This window comes from Oreochromis niloticus, linkage group LG5 (genome assembly GCF_001858045.2).
Source record: "Oreochromis niloticus isolate F11D_XX linkage group LG5, O_niloticus_UMD_NMBU, whole genome shotgun sequence".
NCBI lineage: Eukaryota > Metazoa > Chordata > Actinopteri > Cichliformes > Cichlidae > Oreochromis > Oreochromis niloticus.
The window spans coordinates 6,983,602-7,008,648 of NC_031970.2; the positions used below are offsets into that span (position 1 = coordinate 6,983,602).

The 25,047-nt window shown below is 36.7% G+C and overlaps 1 protein-coding gene and 1 long non-coding RNA gene across 2 annotated transcripts in view; one reads left to right on the plus strand and one right to left on the minus strand.

Moving 5' to 3' along the window:
* Positions 1-11,231: 11,231 nt before the first annotated feature.
* On the minus strand, positions 11,232-14,242 carry LOC112846872 (uncharacterized). Its single transcript, XR_003220058.1, has 2 exons — positions 13,746-14,242; positions 11,232-11,595 (listed from the first exon to the last, which is right to left on the minus strand). It is a non-coding gene; the product is annotated as an uncharacterized LOC112846872 (long non-coding RNA).
* Positions 14,243-14,628: 386 nt separating this feature from the next.
* The window catches only part of tox2 (TOX high mobility group box family member 2), a 103,976-nt gene continuing 93,557 nt past the window's right edge, over positions 14,629-25,047 (plus strand). Inside the window, exon 1 of the mRNA XM_013264642.3 lies at positions 14,629-14,762. The gene's annotated coding sequence lies outside the window, so the exon portion shown is untranslated. The remainder of the gene's footprint in view (positions 14,763-25,047) is intronic.

Genomic DNA, 25,047 nt, shown 5'->3' on the forward strand with positions numbered 1-25,047 from the left:
CGTACGGACAAAAATGCATAACTCAAACAGATTACTGGCACAAGAAAGAAATGTATTTTTGGATACATACTTTCAGCAGCACTTCCCACCTTGTGTGATTGATTCACATCTCCTAACCGGGCAGGAATAAATGCGATTTGTTGGAGTGCATTCTAGTTGGAGGTTACAGGTACTGAATGACAGAGAACCAGATTTGGTCCTACTCACACATGCCCTTGGGTGTTTTTCTGCCTGATGCTGATGGACAAGAACACGCAGGGTTAAAGGCCTGTCATATAAATCAGGTACAATCACTTTAGAGGTGAAAACATGCATGATGCTACTGACAGGGAGAAATAGAGGGGGAAATGAAAAAGAGACTAAGAGGAAGGAAAGAGGAACGAGACAGGCTTGCAGAAGTTATCTGGAGTATATAGTATGACCTACATGTCTGAATGTATTTTCAGATGAAATGATATTTCCAAATGACCTCGTCTCAGTGAGTCATTCGCTGATAAGACATGCATGTAGTCTCCAAGACAGCATAAAACTGTGCAGTTTCACTGACACACTTTTAATAGATTACATATCAACAGAAGAATATGTATAATGTCATGTCTTACATGCAGTTGCGTTATCAGAACAAGGATCATTTCAGAATTGTCACAAAAATGCACAAAGTAATTAATTTGAAATGCTCAAATAAAATATTGATTTTAGGGGAAAACAACTTGTATAGTAAACTCGAAATATAAAACACAAACACTGACTCAAAAATTGCAATCCATTTTTTGTGTCCTTACTACCTTGGTACTGAGGTAGCATAACCTGTGCACAGTTCAGTGTCCAGCCATGCAGAAGCAATATCTCTCATCATTCTGCAGTCACCTGTATACTTAAGGTTCATTTACAATTTCACATCTGGTATCCATCCAGCCATTCTGGACTTCGTGTTCTGTTTATGTACTTTCTTTCTTTTCTCTGCCCAAAGCTTTTAAGAGTCTTCTAATCATACATAATTAATTGAGGTTTTCACTTAAATGCACTGCATTTCTCACTCTCATTATTAGTTAAGAGGCTGCTCTTTAGGACTTAAAAATACCTGGCATTCTCTGGATCAGATTGTTCATGAAGCTTGCTGTTAAAACAAATGAAGACATATCGGGTATATGAGTGATAGAGTGAGTAAAAAAAAGCCTTTGAATACTGTCATGCACTGTAAATGTACAAGCTCTTTGACTGATTGTCTGTCAAGTCTGCATTTGGTGGTCCCTCCTGATGGAAACTTCAAACTTTGTGAAACTGGTTCTTGTCTCCCACTCTGCTTTCTCTCTGTGAGTTTACATTACTTGTCTCCATTAAGGGACTCTCCCTCCCTCACTCATTTCTCTCAAAACACTTCATTTTCTGAAAATGTCTGTTCTTTTTTTGCATCAGGAGACCATGCAGTTTGACCACATCTGAAGGCAATGGTGCCGCAGAAAAATGACTTCCTCCATGACAGGCTTGGAGGCCACTGAGCTGCATTTCACAATGTTACTTTGTAAATATATGAGGGCAAGTGAATACCTACCAATCAAGCAGCAGCAGGGAAGATGCATGCCATGTACTGTATTGTTTTTGATTAACCTGATGTGGCCTCTTTTTAGTAGAATCATCCTTTTTAATCCTTTTTTATGTTTAGTATATGTTACGGCTCGCGCTTTTTTAATACAAAGGAAACCAATTAATCTGTGTTGTGAAGTTTTAATTGTTTGCTTCAAAGTCAAAAAAAGCCTACAAAACATAAAGCGCAAACAGCATGGAAGTGAAAACATAAAGCATGCAGTAACAGCATGAGCGCAGCACGTTCTCATCCAGCGAATAGCCTACAACTCTGGCCAACTGTAAGTTCAAATGGAAGAGGCAGAAATGAATAATACATAGCGACTACATTTATCCAGTCAGGGTGTTCATTTTTAGTAAAATCAAAGGCAAGGTGCACGGATAAAACTGCAGCAATTGAGAGTAAATACTGTAAAATATCTGAAGAAACATGTGCTACATTATGAAAAACAAACAAGCAAACAAAGTAATAGCATAGTATTGCACCAAAAAATAAAGCTGCACCAACAGAGCCTTTTTCATATTAACAAGGTTGCTTGTGTTTGTATCGTGAGAATACATGTCTGATACTGTATCATTGTAAGTTGCTAGAAAAGTGTTGACATTCCTTCTTTTGTTTCCAGTATTTTCTGTCAAAAGGAGATTTGTCAGTGTTGAGATATGGGCCAGTAATGAAAGCCGCAGTCCATAATTACAATAAAAACAAAGCAAAGCAGAAATACACAAATCAAAAGCAAAACACAATACATATATTTTTACCCTTATTGAATTATGCTTTGTTATTGGTCACTGTGTTAATGTGAAACATTCTGATAGCAAAATTTAAAAAGAGACCTTTGTGATGAGTCTGTAGACGTTACAACTGTAATGTTGATGGAAAAAACCAGGTGAGACTTTTATGAGTCATTTTGAAACCATTTTGATAACACCATACAAATCCAGCAAGATTTCTTTCAAGATTTAAATATGAATCATATCACGATAGCGGTTACACTTTGCTGAACTTAGTAATGTTTCTGTAAGCTACATATGGGCAAAAGAAATAAGTAACCATAAAAATAAGAAAAATATAGACCAGTGGTGGTTAGTGTGTAGTACTCCATGCTAAATGCTAACAAGTGCAGTGCAATGTGCAATGTGCATTGCTAGCATGCTGATGTTTTGGGTGGTAGTCAGCCATGTTAGTAAAGAAACACAGCTAGTAATGTATTGCATGTCTTTTAACCAAAACAATGGAGAATTTAGATTTTTGCTCCAGTAATTGCCAAATGTTAATAATTAAGGAATCTTCATATTTTGATTTCAATTTAACTTTAAGGGACACACATGAAATTTCATGGTAATCAGTCCAACGGTCTTGTTACTCTGTAATGACACTCAAAACCACAAATGTCATTGTGGCATAAGACGAAAAGGCAGAGCAAAAGGCATTAAAAGTCATCGCCTGTAAGACCAAGCATGCGTATAAATGTCAAAGCAAACCACTGAATAGTTGTGAAGATATTTTACTCAAGACCACCAGCAGTGTGATACAGTAATAATGCCATGCAAAGAGCTATGCCATTAGCTTTGTTAAAAGGGATATTTATTTATGTTTATGTATGATTTAGTAGACATAAAAAAGTATCCAAAAGATGATGGTTACATTAGGTCTCTGACTAACAAACTTTCATTACAAATCACCATTTCATTGAAAACACCTTATTCCATTCACACAACCTGGTGAGGTTTGACTGAAAGCATGTGAAAGAACAAGACAGCACTTGGGTCTCTGTGGTTTAAGTCCTCCACCATAGCCAACAGGCCTTGATTGCAGCTACATCCTTTGAGAACCATGCAACCTTTATGGGATGGTTTCAAAGATGACTCACAAACAAGCTAATTTTAGAGAGCTTTGTGCTTTAGATTGACCTTGCAGTATACAATTATAAAACATGAAACAAAGTGACACAGATAGAGAAAGAGGCACTCTCAGCTGGTGCACACAACAATACTTGCATGTTCAGTCTCAGTGGTAAAAGGAAGGAAGAGAAAATCAGCCCATGAATATAGAAATGTGGTTTTAATATTCAGATTTGCTTGATGTGATTTAAAAACAGCCACAGTTCTTTAGTTTTCAGGGGTTCTACACCATTTTTTGTACAAAGCTTATGCAAACTTTGGAATTCTGTGATTTTGGTGGATGTGTGTGGGCAGTAGTGACAGTAAATTTAAGAGAGATGTGTACTGCCCGGTTGCACGTGGCAAGTAGAAGGGAACTGAAATGAAACAGCAATATGGAAACTGATACGAACCCTCCCCTCACCATCCCCCAATCCAAAAAGAAAAAAAAGCTTTGAATAATCCAAATTTACTAATGTCATTAACTAACTACCTCTGTTTAACAAGCGTGACCGTTTGGTCCGGTTCTGTATATATATTTCTGAACTTTAACTTGTCTTTGTTGGGATTTTTGATCCGTTTGCCAAATTTATTAGTTCAGCAGTACATCATCCCAAATCACAAGACAGCACTTTACCAAATCTGAAGACTAAACTCAAGTGCAGGACATGGAATAAAATGTGCGCTTGAACTGAGTCAAATAATTCACATAAATTTTTTAAAGAGATGTCTTAAAGTGATGCTATTACTTTTGCTGTTTTGACCCTGCTCTGTAAAATAAAAATTTTAAGGCTAACAGTCCAAAATGTGAAATGAACTTTGGATTCAAGCTATCATTACATTGTTGTATTATACTGGGCTGACCTTTATTAAAGTGCCAATTAATGTGACATTGTCTGTGGGCTGCAATAACTCCTCTATTCTAGAAACAAAGAAGAAGGAAGACAGGAATTATTGGATCGCTAATAATATTTTCAAATTATATCTAGAGCTATATGAGCTTAAGTTAAGTCGCTATGGTTACATTAAAACTCAATCTTCCCTGACACTCCATTTCCAGCCCAGCGGACATGAGAAAAAAAGCATTACAATACTGCCGGAAAACAAAATACCAAACTGAACCACAGCTAGTTCCACTACTGTGTGCCTGACCTTTAGAGCAAAATAAGACAAGTTAGTGTCACGGGAAAAAAGACTGCTGATTAACACGGCTATTCCCCTGTTCCTGACGTCACTACAAATCAGCATTACCTGGCCACTGGTATTTGTGGTCAAAGCGTAAATCGGGCGTCAGGAACAACCAGATTCAGAAAGACAGCAGGAGGGAGAGTGGTTGCCTTTCATATTTGTGGGAGTCTTTTTTACTTGAAATTAAAATCTGGGGCACAGTAAAGATCATGCTCTTTAAGTTCAGCGATAAAATCTTTGTGAAGTGTGTGTGAACTTATTGTGTTTTGTTTTTTTCTTCTCCTGCTTGGTGGCAATTGACATGTGCAGACCACAATGAAAAGCGTTCTTTCTTAAGATGTTTACCATCTTAAGATGGTTTTTTGTGTTTGTTTTTTTAACTAAGATGTCTCTTCTTAGCCAGTAGTGCAAGTATATGAATGAGAACTGTCAGTGTATTGCCAGTTTAATTTTATGTCTGGACAAACCCCTAGAAAGCCCTGATCATAATGAACATTGCAATTGTCCTAGAATGGTCTCTAGAACCTCCAATATAACGTAATCTCTGGTCACGACTGCTGACAAAACTGATCAGATCCAATTGAGCTTCATAAAGTTGCAGCCCATTAAAAAATACAAATGATAGAGAACATATTCCTGTTCAAGAAAAAAAAAATCCATAGATTCTGTGTTTGAAGTTTTTTTCTTCTCCTGTGCACACTTTGTGGTTCACAGAAGCTGTGCATTTCTGAATTCTTTGCCATCTGTGTAAATGTGATACCTCTCCTTAGTACAATGAACTGGAAATGGAAGCTGTGTTTCATATAATCCCCAAATCCATCCAACTCTCACATCCTATCATGCAAATTTGGTGCAGTTTGAAGAGAATCCGGTCTCCCAACCATATGCCTGAGCTGCGTAAAAGATACAACAATTTATTATGCATGCATTGCACCAGGCTTATGGTAATAAGGTATTAAATTAGTGCTGGACATTATTGCTCTTCTACATCACTTGTGCTCAAAAGACTTTCATATAAGTCATAAAATACAGAGAAAGGAGGAGATTTTAAATCAGATTTCTGCACAATCAATACTTGGTTTGAATATGATTTTGATCATCTAGATAAAATTTGCTGAAAGCTCCCAATTAGATGGTTGTCCACATATGCCAGTGTTTATTTTTTTACAAAGTGATTTAGAACCCCCCCCCCCATAAATTTGCACAAATGAGTCAGGAATGTAAGGAGCACTATCTGCTTTGTCCATTCAGAGAATAAACTGTACGTGCACTAAACATATTTTATGGTTCTATAACATTAACTGAAGAAAGGCAAGACCAAATGACAGAGAGTTGACCTGTTCAGGGTGTTCCCCTGCCAACGTCAGCTGGGATGGGCTCCAGCTTGCATTAGCTGCAACAACCTCATACAGTACTACAACGGAAATAAATAACGGAAACATATAAGACCGCTCCCTCGTCAATGATGATCGAACAGAATATTAACTTCATTATGCTAAGCATCAGTAAAAACCAACAGATGCATATTAAAACACACAATAATCTTTGCTTTGAATAGTAATTAATGCCTGGATGTGTATTGATATAAAAGTACAGCATAACGTAATAAAATATGAACAGAAAGGCACCTTCATGACAGCTTCAGGATGTCTGAAGAATGTTCACCCTCTTGCTCTGGATTGAAGCTGTGCTGATATGCTAATAATTGTGTTTTTCACTTTATCTGAAAATTTGAGTGAACTTTAAACAGCATTACAATTTTCATCTTTGAATGAGCTTGATGAGGCAAATTGCTTCACACTCAAAATTAGTAGATGTCAGCTCTTTCTGCGCTCTTGTGGAAGGGAAGCTTCAAGGTATAGATTTACTGTAAATTGCAAAACCTTTGCAGATGCAATATGTTTAAACATATAGCATTGCACACACAGGTTTTCCGTTACAAAATCTGCAAGCCAAATATCATCAAAACCTGTCAGTGTGGGAAAATATTTCATCTGCCATATAGTAGAAAAGTGGCAAAAAAAAAACTTGTTGATATATTTGGGTTTAAGCCACCAAACATCCACAATACTGAAACTGTTATACCGTGTTTACTGAAGTGTGATTTTTCAAAGTTTCACAATTCGCCTCTAACTTTCAGTTTTTCATTGGGCTTACTTATTGGGGTGTTTCCCCTGGAAGAAAGCAACGAGCTTGTAACTCTTAAATCAGAGCGAGAAAAAGAATTGGGGGGAGGGGTGTTAGAAAGAAAAACATACACAAGATTAAAAAGCATTTTTTGAGCTATGTCGAAAATATAATCACAAACCTTGATCTGCAACAGAGTGATATGGTGCTATGATCAGCCCTGAACAACTATTTATACATGCGTGCCTGCAGATTTTTTTACAGGCCAAGGTGTTGCTCGATGTGAAGCCACTCTGTGTTATTTTATTGCATCAGTGTGCAAAATGTGAGGAAACACCCACACGCTCCTCACTGCCCATAACGTACCTGCTTGTTTTCTCATCAGCATAAACAACTGCCCTGCAGCTGTCATTTCCCATGGTTCACATAGAATGTGAAGTACTGTCACGCAATGCTGTTATTACATATGCCATATACCATTATAAATGCTGCCACAGCTAAATTGCCATTAGTTGCTGGTGCTGCAACTGTTGGTACTGTTGTTGATTCTTTTATTGCAAATTTCTTTTCTTTTTTCTTTTTTTTTCTAATGCATCATCTTCAGGCCATAAATCTTATACAGGATTACTGTGTATAAGTCGCTTGTATGGTCTTGACTCATCAATCAGAGTGGGAATGTTTGTGTTACAACTGCCACTTTGTATGACGGATGAAGATGGGTGTTTTCCAACAGTACAATAGCTTTGGTAAGAGACGGAGGTTGTCTGTGTGTGCATGTTTGAGCGAGCGCAGCGTAAGCGGTGACATTCATTATTTCATCTGCAGCTAAGAGTGATTGAACACGCTACTTATTAACTGTCTTTTTCTCCTAATCCCATTGTGTTCTGCTAGATTAAATTTGAACACTAATAAACGTTTTTTATGACTAATTAATGTTTCGCACCTTGCCAAGAATCATTTTCTTCCTCTACTAATTCTAATTGGTCCAATTAATCATGCAAAAGGTAATTAGCATAGTTTGATGTGCAGTAAAGCCACTCCAGAGCCCATGGGGAGATTCGAAGAGCTTTTGTTTCTTGATACAAACAGAAAATTAGTCAAGGGTGGTATTCGCTTGATGCTGAAGCACAATGCAGTACAATAATAATGAGTGTGTTCTATTGTGATGGTCTTCATGGGACTGACAGCCATATTCATACCAAAGGCAGATGTGTTTGAAAGTGAATGAAGACCACTGGCTGTGGCTGAGAGATCTATGCAATATGTTGAAGATTTATATTACGAAAGGACATTCTTAACACACAGACGCATTAAAGAACACAGAAGCTTATTTATGTATACGCAGATTTTTCAAAGGTCTCCTACTGTAGTATTCAATATAACAGACAAGTGGTGATCTAGCGCAGATATTCTTTCTAAATGCATAATGCTGTTCACTTAAAACCAATAACAAAACCCTTTTCTGTGTTAGGAATTTCAGAACTGACTAACCTTTAGAAGATTTTAGAGATTTACTTTTATTATGAGGTACTTTGACAATATTTTTTTGCAGTAAAATGTTACGGGATGTTTTCACCTTTGTAAAAGCCTAAAAGTTTTTATAAAGGAAGTTCACATGACTGAAGTTGGGAAAAAAAAAAGATCTGTGTATGGTGCAGCAGATACTGTCATAGTGAGAGAAATTTTGGAATAATGCTACTAAAGATACAACTTCCAAATGTGTCAACCTAACACCAAAACTCCAAACTCAAATCTGGAACCTAGTACCACTGCCAAACTGACTGACATTTTGTATACATAACAAATGTGCAAACTGGAACTGAAAGTGGTTCTTCACAGTGAAGCTGTAGAAAAAAAAAAACACTTCAAAAAAGTGTCTGAGAGAATTTTAGTGATGTGAAAAATAAAGTTTTCACAGGGTTGAATGCAATTCTTGTAAAAAACTAAGTACACACTTACTGCTTCCACAGGAATTAAAAGAGTAAGTAGCAGCCAGATGCTGCTAATTGAAAACACTGGATTAAATGATCATCAGTATAGTGTGAGCGCCTCTATAAAAGCAAATGTTTTGACACTTTGTTGTCAGGAGTATTCAGGAGTGTATTAGCACAGTCTTCCTGGGAGTGGACATCCCATCAAATGCACCCTAAATTCGGGCCATGCAATGCTCAAAGAAATCGCAAAACATCTAAGGGCTACATCTCGCACTCCACAGGCCTCAGTTAGCATGCTAAAGGTCAAAGTTAGAAAGTTAGAAAAAAGACTAAACGGGTATGGATTGTTTGCAAGGACTGCCAGGAGAAAACCTCTTCGCTTAAAAATAAACATGGCAGCATTGCAGTCTGCAACGCTAAATCTGAACAAACTACAACACATCTGGAACAATGTCCTTTGGACAGAAGGGACCACAGCTGAGATGTTTGGAGATAATTCACAGTGCCCCGTTTGACAAAAAACAAATCCAGCACATCAGAAAAAAACACCTCACAGCAACACAGTGGTGGAGGGAGGTTGATTTTGGTTCCTTTTGCAGCCACATTGCAGTGAGTTGACCATAAACTTCTCTGTATACCAAAGTATTCTATAGTCAGATGTCAGGCCATCAGGCTAAAGTTTAGCTGAAATTGTTTTGTGCAACAATGAGCACAGCCACAACAGAATGGCTGAAAAAGAAAAGAATCAAGGTGTTGCAATGAAACAAAGTTCAGACCCTAACCAAACTGAAATGCTGTGGGGGGACCTTTAGAAAGCTGTGTGTAAATGAATGATTGCAAACGTCAATGAACCGAAGTAATGCAGTGTAGCAGAATGGACTAAAATCTTTGACAATGAAATGGGACAGGTAAAGTCATACAAAACATAATTACTTAAAGTTATCATAGCTAAAGATGCTTCTACAGGCTAAAGAATCATGGGGTTGGTACTTAGGTTGCAAAGAGTCCAGTATATAAATATATAAATGGTTCTTCACAGTACCTCCAATGGTACCAAATTGGTTAATAAAGAGGGAAGAAAGGGTGCAGTATATTATCTAAAATCTGAAATTTCTTTAAACAGCAAAACATTTCCATAAAAAAGCATACAATTAAAAGTACAACAGATAAAAATAAACATTCTAGAAACAGTTATACATTCATTTAAATACATCCAGATGTGTATTGAAACATGTGGCGTATGAAAATTAAATACATATTAAGAAACTCAATAACAGTCACAAAAATAACACATTACACACCATCACATCGAGTTCAATGTCTTCTTTTGCAGAATTGCTTACAGTGGTCTCCCAACAGGGTATAAACATAGTGACCTACATTTTGAAAGGTCAGTTGAATGAAATCAAAGCTATTGATGGCGTATGCCTATTTGCTATTTGCATCTAGAACAAAGACAAAGTATTCATAGAAAGTACGCAAAATCCTCAGGAATTAAAGAAAAAGAATTAACAAACCAAATGTTGGGGAAAGATATCTAGTAAATAATAAATCATGATAAATTACTTGGGAACAATTTAATAAGGAGTCGCTGTTAAATCAGAACAAAACTCATCAGGTTGATCTCCTTAATATCCATAAATCTCCTTCTGCCCAATATAAGACGCAATTAGCACCAACCAAAATCTAATTAGTTACTACTTACTTTGTCTCCTCAGGTTAATGGGTGCTTTATTCTGATGTGGATTCAAGAATCTCATTATTTCTGTAAGTTCACCATTACTTTTTGGGTATACTCAAAAAATCAGGTCACTTATCCACGTGTCATGTGACTAGCTACTGTAGTGGTGTACATAAATCAGATCCTGCGATAAAAGGGACTGCATGATGATGTTTTGGGTTTTTCTGATATGTCAGCCGCATGGCTTCGGGTAATTCTGAGAAATCAGTTCATCCTACAGTTCATCCTACAGTTCATCCTACAGCAATAAAAACAAAGTGAGAAATCATAAGCTGTACTTTACCTGCTATGATTTATTCATTTACATGCAGATTTGGTTTACAATAAGCCCCACTTAAAAAAAAAAAGACTGTTGCAGAAATCTAAAAGCCTGTCACCTTCTTTAAAGCTTTCGATTCACTTTTGGACATATGGCCAGTGAGACAGAAAACATGGAGGTTTTAACAAAGCAACCACATCTATTAACTTCTGTTGGTTCATTAACTTGAGTGGCTTTGTTGTGGTTGCATATTTATATTTTATAGGAGTATAAGAAGCATATCAACATGCTGAGACAACATTTATTTTAGAGCGATAACCTTCTTGACAACATCTGGATTCAATTTGGCCTTGGTTAATGGGCGCCCTTTAAAACTTCAGTAGGACTCAGCTGATGGTTTGATGACAGCTTACTTTGTCAGTCTTTTACTTGAGACACGTATGCTTATGTAATGAAGTTCTTCACCATCAATCATTACCCAGGCATCAAGTTCGTAGCAGATATTTGTGAGTCTGAATCAACAGCTTCATTCTTTATTTTTTCTTTATTGCAGAATCTACAGTTCAGTCACTGCATAATTCGTATCATCTTCCTTATCATCTGTGCCAAAAAAAAGAAAAAGAAAAAAGGAGCAAAAGTGTCAGCGAAAATAGCCAGGCTTATAATATCACTCTATAAGCTGAGGCTGATTATGATAGTGAAATTGGCAGTAGAGCGTGGAATATCCCTCTGGTGGTTTTCCAACTCCAACTCATTTCACGGGCCATCTCTGGGTCCCGATCTCTGGGACTGGGTTCACTTGGCTCTGGCCTCTGTGCTACCGATGTCTTGATTGCTGTTTCATAGACTTTCACGTGTCAGTGCAGCAGTGCCGAAGGGACCTGTGAGAAGGAAGTGATGCAACCACAAAGATATGTAAGAGCGGCTTGAAAACACTAACACTGTGGTTCGCTGACCTCAAAGGAAGGAAAGAAACAAAGAGATAGAGAGAAAGGCAGAAACAAGAGAGCGACTGTTTAATAGGTGGTCAGAGGGTCTAAATGTCAAGTGGTGACAGTTTAGAGCATGAATGTCAAACTAGCATTGAATATATCTTTGCACGTACGTAGTTTCGTTTCTCATGCATCTGTCACATAACATTGTACACAATGCTCTACTTCCAGAGGATAAAGGTTTTTTTGTGTGTGTTTTTTTAATGATTACAAACAAGATGAAGCATTAATCAGATTAATGGCAGCTTAAAAATTCTAACCTAAACAGTGACAATCTAATTGCTGCTGCCAAAATGTTTGATTTTAAGTAAATTAGATCAGTGGCTAAAAAAACAGTCTTGTTTAATGGAGCTTTATCTGTAAGTCAGGGCCATTAGCAGCCCTAGTTTGAGTTGCCTTGGGCTCTGTAATTAACTCCGCTCAAGCGCAGCTAAACATTTTTGACATTTTTCCTAGTCCAAAATTAACTGTCACAGCAGAGGGAGAAAGTAACCATCTTGTCACACTGAGTTTATCTGAGGATTGTGGAACATTGTCCTCTTCTGTTTCCAGCACTCTCTCTGTGCCTGTCTCCCCTCATGTCTCATTCATGTTTTGTCTCCCGCAACCTGGATCTTATTTCAGTATTGTTTCTTGATAAATGAGATGATGGAAAGTGTGACTGCACCTAATGTTTCTGAATGTTTGGGTGACACCATCCTCAGGTTACATTACACTGCTAATTATGAGGCAAAATGCATTCCTCTTACTTGTATATTTGCAAGACGGTTCTGGAGCTCATTAAGATGACGTTACATGACACAAATAAAACATTTTTTATGGAAATGTTCTTATATCTATAAACCATTGCTAACTTGCTTTATATTGCCACTCGCACTCACACCCACACACACACACACATGTGCGGTACTGAGGTTGTGTGGCGCAGCAGATCCACCTGATTGGTTTATCTTAGAAACAGAGAAATGAGAGGGCTGATGTGAATGGAAAGGCCCAAAGTACCGTAAACATGTACCATGCAGTGTGTTAACTCCTAAGCCATCCAGGAACCGCCTGGTTTCCAGTAAATAATTATTTTTGTGTCGCCACAAATGTGTTAGTGTTTCATCTACAGTTTATCATAAACAAGGCATTACTGTGGCGTAGTGAAGGTAATCCCACACACATAAAGTTCCGTAACATTTCGTTTATTGTAATTAACTAAGAAAAAAAATTAGGTAAGCGCTTTATCTTATCTTAAGTAATCTAAGTTTTAAAAAGAAGAAAACAGAAAAGTTTAACATGAAAAAAATATATTTGTATAGATATGAATAACTTTGTAAATGTATGTCTAATGTAAGCTATCAGAGAAAACATAAAATGTATTTTATTTTTAAATATGAGGCTTGCCTAAACTACCAATAAGTAAATAAATAAAATATATACCAGCCAGTTGCCTTGTACTATGTTCATTTAAATGCTCAAATTTAAATATTGGCCGTAAACTTTGCCACAAAAAAAGGTGTCATCAAATTTCATGTCAAGCAGACGGTGAAATGAAAGTATCTATTCAAATAGCATGGTCGCATAAGTGGGTTTTCAGATTATTCAGGAGCTTTATGCTGATGGTCGAGTTAATTTCAGACATCACCCACACATCTTACTCATTTTTTCACATTATTTTTCACTCAGATTTCTGCTAAGTTTCACTTATTAAGAAGCCAAAGTTTTTCACCGTTCCAAAGTCTGAGATGAGTAGATGGGCGCTTATGAAAGCCACACCATAATGTCTGACTAGTCCAAATGAAATACCACCAAGGAAAAGTCACAAGTCAATATGGTGCAAATTCCCCCTGATGAACACACATTAAACCAATCGCTATGCGTTAGCATTTCAGTCATCCTCAGACCATTACCGGTGCCGTAATTATACCACATATTCCATATATTACTTTGAATGAAAGAATGCCAATTACAGATCTTTCACTCTGTCTTTCAATGTGCTGCCTGATGCCTCCATAAAAGTCTGTGATTAAATTACTCAGGGGGAAAGCACTTACATTTTATATGACAACCCCTGACGCATCGCTCGGCTACAAATTCCCCAACCAGTAGCAAATCTTCTAAGAGGCTGTGATTGTGGACAGGTTGGTCCAGATGACTGAGAGAGACAGACAGACAAGTCCTTCCAGCTTTGCTCTTCATGCTATTATTCTCTGTCAGTTTCTACTGATGTAGCGCTAACTTACACGCCATACATTTTAGAACATATGACAGGAACATTAGTAGGAGGATCACTTCATTTTTTGACCTGCCTTCACATCCTGCATTGTGTTTTTTCTTAGCTGTCAAAATGTTTAGAATGTCCGTACAGCAGTACATGTATGCCAGTGAACCAGGAGTGCTAGCTTTGAATGTACTAGGGGCTCTCCAGAAAAAATCATATCTAAACAGGGTTATTCAAAATCTTTTGTTTGAAGTTGTTTTAGTTTTTACAAGCGGTGATACCCACCACCAACAGCCCTTCTTTCAATTCAAATACAGTCAAAGGCTTAATATAAATATACAGTAACTACGTACTCCCACATGTTTCACTGATGCTGAAAATTCCCTCATCTGAGACGATGACTGCAGCAGACTGTAGATGTTTGCTGCACTGATGAACAGTGGACATGCAATGTGAGAAAACCTGGTCAAGGCAGACAAACAGCAGTGTAAGAACTTTAAATAAGACTTATTCATTATTCAGTTTAAAGGTACGGTGTGAATAGAGTGGCTCCAAGTTCACTTGTAGCTATTTCACAATGAAGAAATTTAGAAATTGTTCAAGTCACGGTGGAATGTGAAATGTGAGTTCTGGGAAGAAATGGGCAAGAGACAGACACAAAGGCCCTTCTGACGAGGAAGGAAACCTTAACTTGTCAATCACAGCACTTCTCTGTCATTAGCTGTTTAATCCTCTGCTGAAAGCTGGTAGGTGCTGGATCTAGACACAGCCACGAGGTTAAAGGTGGGGTGAATGACACCCCTCCCACTGGAAGATCTTTTTCCATCACTGTTGCATAGTTGGCTGAAAGGTAAGAACTATAATCATTCATTGTTTTTTTCACAAAACCAGACGTCTGTGATTTTAATATCAAAGCTGTAGCTCTGCTTGTGACAGTGATGCAGATAAAAGTGATACTGAGGGAAAATACAAAATGCCAGTTATCAACTTTTGCAGATGGAATAAAATGGCTTTGACTGAGAGCAGATCCCTTATGCCTTACTAGCCATCCGGAAAAAAAACAACAACAACAACAACAACAAAAAAGAGAGAAAAAAAAACATTCATTTTTAAGTGTATCTCTTTGCATTGCTGTGCCTGGCTGGAAAAGACAGAGACTGTTGAATCAATTTGCCATTATATGTGAGGGTATAAACAAATCATAATGAAATGAGCACAGTAAAGACAATACACTTGTATTGAACAAAAATACATTTGAGCTTATATAAGCCTCATCATCTCCATGACAACGACTTTGCTGGTAACATGGAAGTGTATTATTTGTGTATAACCAGAGCAACATCTTCCAATTGAATTAAGTTGCACCTGTGCGCTTTATAGAAGGAAATAAAAGGCTGAAAGCATAGTTACAGTGAGCCTGTTGCAGACTAGATATGAGCATTACACTTTAATTTGCTGTAATCAGTATATATTTTTGTCTTATAGATGAGAGAAAAGGTTTATTATTGTATAGTAATACAAGCTTAGCTATCTGATTAATAAATGTGTGTTACGTGTGTTATTTAACAATACGTAATGAAAAAAGTCTTTCATAATTAAAGTGCAACTGACTTGACTTACTTATCCTGTGCGATCCATTTCACACATTTGAAGTTCCTTTGTTTGGATATGTCAGTGAAATCCGAGGAAGCTTTCTTCTCGGTGCGCAATTTGAAATGCCAGATGAACTAAGTAAAAAATGCTCTCACACCTCGTCATAAACTACAGTGCCACAAATGTGAGCGGGTACAGACATAAACAAAACACTGGACTTGTGGAAAAAGTATCAGAGCTGAAACAGAGTGTACAGAGAATCATACCACAACCATTAGTAACACTTTAGATGTGGTAAAAAGGGGCTTCTGGTTGCTGCTGGTTGCTCTGTCAGTTTAAAAGATGACTTTTAACAAGGTTTGCCAAAACATTTTCTAGGTGGCTAGGAGCTCAGTGCCAATAAATATTTATTCTTCAATGTGTTATTGTTATATTTATTTATTTGATATACATTTAGGATGTTTCCTTATTTGACAACTGTTTAAGTAGAATAAAGAATAAAGACAAGTTTGAGAGGAAATCATACAGGATTTGCTTATACTTATCTCCATGGTTACCATAAATGATCTCCAACTTAGCAATATTTACTATGTTCAGTTACATTTTGGACAAATCTATTAATAAATTGTAATGAGTTAGAATTCAGCATGTTATACCGCTTGTATCCAGTAATTCTTACAGACGTCCAGTTCACTACTGAGCAACAACAATGAACATGTACTGTATGTCATTCTGGGAGATCTTGAAGTATTACTGATTCATGAGCCTCTTGTAAAGTTTAAAACAATACTCTGGTGTAGAAAGTGTTAAAATAGGATGTGTAGGTACAGACCTGTATTCTCAGCTAAATATTACTGCAATTAAAGCTGAAGGCATTTTAAACATATCTGTGTTTATTCTTTCAACAAAGACAAAATACTAAATGTTTACATACTTGCAACAAACATCTTTGTCTTATTTCAACAACAAGACTATAACAAGCCCTGTGTCCTCTAATGTGTGCCTTTCTATTATGTGCCCTTTTCCTGTTTTGTATATACTCCTCTTGTCTGTTATTTATTCCAGCCGTCCTACTATTTATATTTTTATTCCATGCACAGTTGGTGCAGAGCACCTGCAATTTTGTCGTACATGAATAATAACAATAAAACGCTATTCTATTCTAACATTGCAACAGTTATTGTTATAATTGCCATTTTCTGGAAGCAAACCAACCAGAAGTTGGTTTAAGGTCTATTGAAATAACCACATTTCTTTTGAAATAATGTCCTTACATGTCTTCTAGGCAGCCAAACACAGTGAGGAAGCATTTCTTTAGCCTCTGTGTATTTAAAGCATATGTCTGGTTTATCTTTATAATAACAGTTTAACTTTGCAGGACTTATGTTCACATTCATCAGTTAAAGTGTGCTATTCTAACCTGTGTATTCACTGGTGGCACAAGCTCGTTTGCAATGAGCTTATAATGGAGACTTCCAATTTCAGTTTCCAAGTCTGTGTTTCAAGTATTTTCCTTATAATCTAAACTTTTTAGTGAATGGGAAGTAAACAGATACAATTGTTATATAATTCCCTTAATTCCCAGTCCTTTGTCATTATCATCATATCATATCATATTGTTTGTGCTCAGGTAAGTGAATTATGTGGTTTTATAGATAAAAACAAATGTATCTATTCATGTAAAATTTATACCTCGGTTCATCCGAAGACTTGATGACATCAGACTTTGAATGATACAGATCTCAAATCTTGCAAAAGGTATAAATATAGCATTTGTTCTTCCAGGAGCAAAAAATGTCTGTTTCATTTGAATCTTTTCACTAAGTGAATTTGGACATTTTAACTCTCCTGCATTAAAGTACAATGTTTTCTCAACGATCACACCACCCCGACTTCTTCCCTATGCAGCCTTTGTGGCCATAATTATAACTGTGGCTATCATTTCCTGTTTTGTGCCGGTCACTTCTTTGGGAACTATGAAATATAGGGAAACGCATAACATAAAAGACAACAGCTACAGTCAGAGTCCTACAATCTCTTTCAGTGTAAGGTAAAGAATCTTAAATCACATCCCAGAAAGTTGATTCTGTTTATTTGTGTATAATGTTTTCAGTGGGAGAAACATTACATAAAGTGCACCAGGAGTGCAAGTTGTAGAAGTTTCTCCCCGGACTTTTCTCAAACTGAAAACATCCAGATATTTTCAATAGGAAAAAACTCTAGAACTCTTTGTGATGAGTGATACAATGTTTCTCCCACTGAAAATGTTCCATACAGATAAACAGAGTCTAGGATTTCCTTGCTTGTATGCCTGAGCATGCGTCAAGACAACATGTACACATTATAAATGATAATACTATTATAGATATTGTACTTTGGTACTGTATAGATACATAGTTTTTGGAATAAACCTGTGATGAAGATGTATCCATATATGTATATATTGACACAGCTTATAGGATTACAGTTATGTGATTTTATGCAGAATAGATCCTACACCTCTTTTCATTTAAATATGTCTGATCAATTTTCCCAGTTAGTTACAGGAACGGTATGTTTCAATTTTTCTAAACCTTTCATTTTATTGCACATAATAATATCCATAGATTGCATGCACAGCCAAAGGTGGTGCGTTTATTTTATTGTTATTTCAAGCTAGAACCTATGTCACACATTAGAAATGGGAAGAAACCCTCTGATCTTTGTAAATCTGACACAGGTGAATGCAATTTGTTTTGTTTGTCTTGTTGACAAAATTTGGTGCTCTAATACAGTTTACATTATAGCGCATAGGTTTAGTGTATTAGTGGAGTGTGTATAGCATGTAGTGTATTAATCCAAATAGAAATGAGTTGTCAGATGAGTTATTAGAAAACATGACCTTGGAATGTTATTCACACGGCTGCATCTGTCTTCAATGTAACTGCCATGTTTGTCATATTTGAAGCGCGATATACAAATTATTACATGCTGCAATGATTAACTCACAGTAATTAAACAGTTGTTTGGAATAATTAAGGTGTATTGGAAAATGGCAGAGGAGGCGTTTATGACTGAGGAGGATGGCAACATTTGTTGCCTTTAACAGAAGGAAAAACTATCAATTCATGATCTAAGAGGGAAGGAGCTGGATACATAGCCAAGCAAGATAAAAGCAAAACCCTGTAATGCACCGTGACACAAGGTTCACATCAGTGCAGAGAAAAGAAATGGTAAAAATGTTAGTCTGATAAAAAAGCCATGTTTTCTGTCAAATATTAATGACTCGGTGAAAGGCTTTACTCAAAACAGCCACTATTCTGAATTTGTAAGTGGGCACGGTTACACGCTATAGTGATAAATAAGTTCTTCCAGCTCTTAAAACCACACCCCTTTCTCCTTTAATAGATGGGTACAACACACAGCCAATCTGTCTGCGTCTCGCATAAACTTAACAGAAACACTGTGTGCACGTGTGCCTGTGCATGTGCGTGCTGTGTTTGTGCAGCTTTGACTTATTTTTCACTTTTCCCTTTAACTTCCTGTGAGTCATCAGCAGTGGGGGAAATACTTTACAGCTGTACCTTTATTTTTTTATGTGAAAACACAGCTTAATGCACACGGAGAACAAAAGCAGGAATCTGGTACAATGTTTTGCTTCACTTGTAAATTCCTGTGCACCTACTTAATTTGCTTTGCTATTCAATGGTAAAGTGCAGTTATAGAGCCGTTACATAACCTTGCTTATTTAAGTATGTCATGAGCCTAGAGTGGCTTATGTAACTTTACAAGATGGTATAAATCTGTAGATCCTCTCCTCTTTTCACTTATCTAAAATTCAAGATACATCTTTTGTGCAGATGGAAATTGCTCTCAGAGAATCTGTGATAAAGTATACTTGATTATGCTGCATGAGATTAGCTTTTCTAAAGTGATGGTGTGCACATTTAAGCTTATGTACTGCAGGTAGAAATGTTGCCTGTCGCAAGTAAGATGCAGAAAGAAATAAAGACATTCTTTATTTCAGATGTTCATAATTAATGTTTCCAAGTCACCACAAAAGGAATAAAAAGTCCTTTGATGACTTAAGAGCTTGATGGCTGTTTCATTTGTCACTCACAGAACTACAGGAAGCAATTAAATGTCTGCAGAATGTCAAATATTAATTTGAAAAACGCTTCCAAAAAAGCACCACCTTCAATAAACTGTGGTGCTTCACTAAAGCTGCCTGCGAATGCTTCGGTGGTTGAAATTATGTTTTGATTTTACATAACCAAAAGAAATTGACTTAGATACATGAAACTAAAAGTATGGTGCAAGGGGGATTTACCTCTCCCCAGCACAGTCTGTGAGGTGAAATCTTTTTATCTCTCATTTGCTTTTACAGACAGCACTGACTGTTAATTATAGGTGAAAGTTTTTGACAGCTGTACATTTGTGGTCAGAGCCTGACTGTGGATAGAAGCAAAATGGCAGCACAACTCCTCACAGTTTCAGCTTTAATCCTAAATGATGAATTTAGTTTGGTGATAATATTGGTGAGAAACGGCCGCATAATTGAACTTGAAAAGAGAAGGGGGAGAGAAAGCAATGAGTAAATGCCTCCCGTGTAGGTGTTTCAGATCAGTGTGAGGCTGTGTCTACTTCGATAAAATGAAACAGTGAAAAATTAGATTCTTTTCCTTGTAGACTGAAAGCAGATATTCTTTTTGTGGCCTGTAGTGACATATCTGTTTTGCCCCTGGCTATTTTTCATTCTGTTGTTTTTTTTAGCAAAGTAAAGAAAAAAATATGTGAATGGATAATTACTAGAAGGTGTGGTTAACCAAGGTTAATGCCATGGTCATAGTTCTAAAAAATGAGTGACTGAACTGGAAAAACCATTCACAGCAACCTCTTGGTTGTAATTCAGAAGATGCGATAATGGGAATTTCTGTGGCCAACCTATTTTGTAAAAAGAGCTATTGAAATATGTCAGTGTAGCTACAAAACCACTGCTGCTATCCAAATACAGTCCCAAATAAACAGTACATGCTACGTCCAGAGGAACAGTGAAAATGTACAAAACGTAATATTTTGTAAGTTGCAAATCCTACAAACCCAGTAAAATGAAAACTTGCAAGAGTCAATATTATAAATTGGAAAAAAAACCTTAAACGTAATGTGTTATCAGTAGATTTTTTTTTTTTTTTGCTGTTTGCATCTCAGTGCCTTAAAAAATCTTAAAATGTATTGACCTCAGTTGTGAAATGTGCATAAAATGGTGTGTGTCATCTTATCCCATCATACCAAGTTGTAGGCACTGAAATACAAAACATGTTAGATGCATGTTAGGAAACTGTATCCCAGCACCTTATACGTCATAACAATATGAGGAAATGAATGTGCCAGCAACAAGTAAATTTTTATGTGTATTGTTGGTTTTCTCTATCCTTAGGTAAAATAAAATAAAATAACAATGCAACTGTAAATTGCCATGTTTTAAATTAAAGCAGTCATTGAAATTTCTGTACAAGGAGCAACTTAACCCTTTACAATATGGACTCTAAGTAAGGTTTGCTAGCAGCGTTATGCAGGCATGTCTTTAGGTTTACGTACAGAATAATCATTTTAAATGCTATAAGAAGGCTTTTTGGTTATGTTTGCCAGTTTGTAGGATGGCTCTGAAGTGTGAACAGCGTGCTATATAGGAAGTTAATGTTAACAGCAGTAACACTTGTTGCACTGATGGCATTTCTCGTTCCTCCTTCTATACGGCAATAAATAGTTTTCTTGCACTTCTAACTGAATATTTTTTCACATTCTATGTCTTAATTTTTTTCCCTCATATTTCAGCCTCCCACCCCTGTCCCTCTCTAGCTGTCAGATCAAGCTACAGTCTGGGACGTTTTAAAATCTTTTTGTATCAGCCTTGCTTGGCTTGCTGCCTGACCCACAGGTCGACTAGCCACCAGGAAAACTCCAAGCTCTCCAGATGGCCAATCCGTTTATGAAAGCAAGTTACCAAGCCCTTCCGAACATCAGTGAATGCTGCAATTTCAAATCATATTTCTTAGGTTTAATATTCTGAATATTGGAAACTCAAAATATGCTGCATGCAAGCTCCAGTACTGATGGCATTTTAATCAATCCATCTGTGCCTACCACTGTTCATCCTTAACACTTTTCATGAAATAATAAAAAAAGATGAGACAAACAAAAGAGATATATTGAAGATAGTCCTTTATGTCAAGGACAAGAGATACTGTTAAGCAGGAAGTCACAGGAGTCCTTTGCTTTCTGTAGTTTTCCGATTGTTATAATGGAAATTATGAAACCATCACCACACAGCTCCAGTCTGTCAGCAGCATCTAGTCCACATACAACAGTACGTTAACCAGTACCATCCCACTGTAAGGATTTAAGATGAACTCTGCTTTCTTTTGCTCAAATTCAGACCAAACTAGTCCTCACTTTATCACTTTAATCTGCTATATTTACACTGTCTTTTGTTTCAGATTTGTATCACATTGTTACATGACCAGCACCAAATAAAAACCTCCCACAAAATGTAAATAATGGATATCCAACATAAACACCATGGTTTTTAAGAGCAGTGTAGACATGATGAGCTATACCATAGAAGCTACAATTTACAATGGCCCAGTATTTGATGGTTGTTTATAGCACCATCCTAACTTCTCCAGTAAACTTTGCTTTGTGACTCTTACCCCAGTCTTTGACAAGGCAACAGCAATAAGTAACTTAGAAATGCTTGGAATTTAAAGGCCATTTGGACTGATGCTAACATGTTATTTGTGGATTAGCTGCAGGTTTGACATGTGATCTTCAAAAATTGGGACGCAGCTCAAGAGTTTCTGAGGAGAAACTGAATACTTTAATCTCATTTGGAGCATGGATGTTTAATGTCGTAGTACACAATGTTATTCTTTAATGAAAACCATTTGGTAGTTTTTCTGTTTTCTGCTATCACTCTTATTAATTCAATTCAGTTAAACATTATGACTTTCTCAGTGGTAATATTTGTGTGAGAGAAGAAAACTGTTTGGCATGCCCAATCTCAGAATGAAGCAGACGGAAAATCAAAGAAAAAGAAAAAACAACCCCAAAAACAAAAGCACTCACTTGGTGATTCGAATGAAGGGACTTGGAGTATGTCAAAAAGAGCATCTAATTTTTCAAAACAATTTCTCTGTTTTCAAACATGTAAATGCTTTAATAAGAAAAATGGATTTGGATTAGATTTGTGGGTTTGAAAGAAATGTTGTTTTTTACTAATGCGAAACCTCAATAAAATGAATTACTATGTTTTTAAGTTCAAATGTAATTTAAAAGCAATCTAATATAAAAAAAAAATACCCAAGGAAAACTCAGTCCCAAGCTGGCAGGCATTCTTTTCTGTGAGGGAAAGAAATACATATAAATTCTATGTGATTATAGTCAATGTGTTGATTTACATTTAAAGATCTAGAATTTACATTAATATTAAATGATGTGTTAACATAGCTACAGATGTCTGTCTCTCATCAAACTTATTGTACAGTAATTTATTCTGAGTGAAAAGCAGCTGCTTGCATAAAGGGAAATAATTTTGTTTTGTTTGGTTACTACATGCGTTCAGCGATGAGCAGAGTGATTGGCACCTAAATAGTTGACTCCGTTTTCAGAAGGACATTTGAATTATAAAACTGAGCCTTAATTACACTGAACAGAATCCAATTGTACAGTTGTTATTGAGGAGTTTGTATTATTTAGTTTAAGGGGAAAAAAAAATACCGCAAATTATATTAAATTGCAATTTTTTTGATTCAGGAAGTCGAGCAGATGTAACAGAAGCTTGCATGATTAATAGGATTATAAAAATGCAACTGCAGAGCAGCATGCCTCATGTTCAACAACAGCGGAAGGACTGCTGAACTATGTATCTTTGCTTTCCTCTTGCCTCAACACCCTTCACATTCAAATGACCTCTGAAGGCAGCTTGGGGATTTGCCTGATAGATATTACAGTATTTTGTCTGTGTCTGCTATGTGCTAGACTTAACTTCCACCCTCCCCCAACCGTGGAAGCTGACCTTTCATATTTAATATACCATGTTGGGTAAAGGTCAGTAGTGTTTTGGCTTCTCTCCACTGGTTTTGTTGTGTGATTGGAAATGCCTGTAGAGTCTTCGATATATAAATATTTTCATGTTGGTGTCAAAAACATGCAAAGGGCAAGTAATCATGGTATATTTTCATTCAGAGAGTTTTGAGATTCATACCTCAGCTTACACCTGAGCCTACAGAGCTATCATGTTATGAGTCTGTCCTCACATTAATTTCCATTACTTCTGTTCAGCCATGATCAGCTTTGTGTTCTCGTGGCCTCGGGTCGTGGGCATGGAAGGCTGGAAATTACTGTAAGGCTTTATGTATCATGTGTCAAAAATAAATACTGTTACTGGGGAAAGCATCACCTGTTCAAAGCACTAAATTATCAAGATATAAAAGTATATTTTCCTTCTTTACTTTAGATTTGATGTCAGTGACATGTTTTTTTTGTTTTTTATCAGTCTTCACTTTCAGTGAAAGGGCAGTGGATTTTCTTACATTAGATTTTGCAATCATATAAAGTGCCTGCTGCTGCCCGGCTGGATGACAGGTGCAGAAACCTAAACAGCCTCTTTGAAAACTGAATACCTCGCTAAAAACACGTACATTATTTCATTACAAGGGGAGCTTATAGTATGGGGTAAGACACGACTATTTTTTATCCCTCTATGTTCAGATTGAAACAATTTTGACCTTCAACATATTTTACTCATCTACTGGAATTTTACACTTTGTTTCATCACTCCGACTTTCATTCTGTCATCATCTCTCTTTGTGGTGGTTCTGTTTTAAGACTTGGAAATGTAAAAGGCTCCAGTTAAGCTTCAAATGCCCCCCTGTCCCCCACCACAACCCCCCCTCTTCTCAATGAGATGGAAACATTAATCAATTAGGTTGGCCCTTAAAGGATCTGAAGGAGATGAAGCTCTCCTCTCTCTGAAAATGAAATGCCACAGACTTTTAAATCCAGTCAAAGGGCATTTTCCCCAATCTTGCTCTCTTCTTATTCCCCCCTCCCCTTCATTCCCCACTCCCTGTTTCATTCATCTTCCCTCCCATCCCCCTCTCATTTCTCATGTGCAACATAAGTAGAAGGTCGGGGAATGAGAGGATGATGAAGAAGAGGGTTTATTCAGAAGTGGAAAGGGAGGATGAGGGGATGATTGAGCTGTAAAAACATGATTAAAAGTAATTTTTTTGCAATTGTGCACAGATGTTTGGAGGAATCGTTTCCATTTTCTTGCATCAAAACAGAAAGAATCATATGCACGTTTTCTCACCTTAATTCAAAGCTAAATTTTAATTCCAGTAACAGTTTGACATTTTAAAATTCATTTCTTTTGGAAAAATACAACCAAATCACAACGCACTAGTTATATGTCAGACTTGAGAGTGGTGTATCAAATGATAATCTAATAAACTGCCATACATAGCCACATGAATAGTCAATATTGTACGTGGTTGCTTTGC